A 2,225-nucleotide genomic window follows, 5' to 3' on the forward strand; every position below is an offset into this window, starting at 1 on the left:
GTAAGAATTTAATATGTTTCAAACAATAAACTACTTATTTACAAATATATTTGCGCATTTGCAGCAAGGCATTTCTCCTACTCCAGCCCCCTCTGGCATTACTGTCTCACCTAAGGGAAACAAAAAGGCTAAGAAATGCGGTCACGGCCCAGGAACTCAGGCCCACCAAAAACTGAAATGTAATCATCAGATTATAGAATATGTTCCCTCCCTCATACCTTACTACCACTGCAATAGGGCTCCAGTATAATAAAAGTAGATTAAAACTGAAACAACTGCAAGACTCAGATTTTCCCTCAGAAGAAGTACTTAGGGAAGCCCAAAGTCAACAAAACAACAAAATAAGGATAATAAAGGAATTTAAAGCTTCTGGCACCTACAACTGTAGCAGACATCAAACTTGGCACAAGTTCTGGCCAGAGTTACATAACCTCAAAGTTAAAGTGTAGTATTTACCTCAGTTCCTACTACTCAATATATTATATCTATCTTCAACAAAATAATACAAAAAGAAAAAACACAGTATGAATAGACAAAGCAAGCATCAGAACCAGACTCAGATATAACATAGATTTTGGAATTACCAGAGAGAGAATTTAAAATAACTATGATTTAATGTTAAGGGCTCCAATGCAAAACTAAACAACATTCAAGAATAGGTGGGTCACACCATGTCTGCTGTTAACAATACTGTATTGTACATTAAAATTAGCAGTTAACAATACTGTATTGTACATTTTAAAAATTTGATTAAAATAACATTTTTTAAGTAAAATGGACATTGTAAGTAAAAGATAAACATTTTAGAAAGGAATCAAAAGAAAATGCTAGAATCTTTAAAAATTACAACAGAAATGGAGAATGTTTTTGATGGGCTTATCACGAGACTAACCACAGTCAAGGAGAGCATCAATAAGCTTGAAGACATGATAACAGAAACTTCCCAAACCAAAAGGCAAAGGTAAAACAGAACAAAATAAAAAAGGATGAAGAATCCATAACAGAATATCCAAAAATTGGAAAATCTCAAAAGGTGTAACAAATGGACTGGAATACCAGAAGAAGAAAGAAGAAAGCAAATGAAATGTGTAAAGTAATAATGTCTGAGAACTTTCCAAAATTAATGATAGACACCAAACCACAGATCTAGGAAGCTCAAAAAACACCAACCAGGATAAATACTAAAGCAATAAACAAATAAAACTTCAGATATAAAAACTAGATATATCATATTCAAACTTCAGAAAACCAAAAACAAAGAGAAAATCTTGAAAGAACCTGTAAGAGAGGACAAATACCTTACCTATAGAAAAACAAGAATAGGAATTACATGGAATCCTAGTCAGAAACCATGCATACCCCTGCACACCTATTAGAATGGCTAAAATCCAAAAAGAAATGACAACACAGATTACTGTCAAGGATGCAGAGCAACATGAACTCTCATTCATTGCTGGTGGTAATAAAAAAACAGTGCATCCGTTTTGGAAGACAGTGTGTCAGTTTCCTACAAAGCTAAATGTAATCTTACTATAATATCTGACGATCACACTCCTAGATATTTACGATGTACGTAAATATTTATAGCAGCTTAAGTCATCTTAAATATCTATAGAAAATATCTTTAAAAAGTGATTGCCAGACTATAAAGGGGAGGAACTGGGGAAGAGCATGAGGTAGGAAGGATTAAATAGGTGAGGTAGAGTGGAATTTTTATAGCATAAGACTATTCTGTTTCATACTTTAATGATGGACACATGACACCATGCATTTGTGGAAACTCATAGAACTTTACAACAAAAAGAGTGAACATGAATGTATGTAAATTGCTTAAAATTGTTTAGGATGTTGGGGGATTACAGGATGAAATACAGAACATGACAATCTAACTGTATTGCAAATGGATGAAACAGCCTCACTGAAGGAAAAGATGGGGGTGAGTTATTGATCAAAGAAACTTTGAAAATGAGTGCAGTCTGTAAGACTAATGGGAAAAGAAACTATGCTGAAGTATAGCACTCTAATTAATACATTTGTTTCACAGAGGAGTATTGGTTAACAATTCTAATACGGCTATATATGCATAATGACACTGAACAATTCAGTAAGTGGATATAAGGTGGGGGGTGACACAGTTTTCTCACTGTTGGGTTGGGAGTTTGGAAATAAGAAAGAATACTTTTCCAAGTGGAAGAACAGAAACTAGTAAATGCAATAAACAAAGA

This window comes from Rhinopithecus bieti, unplaced genomic scaffold (genome assembly GCF_001698545.2).
Source record: "Rhinopithecus bieti isolate Rb0 unplaced genomic scaffold, ASM169854v2 scaffold_64531, whole genome shotgun sequence".
Taxonomy (NCBI): domain Eukaryota; kingdom Metazoa; phylum Chordata; class Mammalia; order Primates; family Cercopithecidae; genus Rhinopithecus; species Rhinopithecus bieti.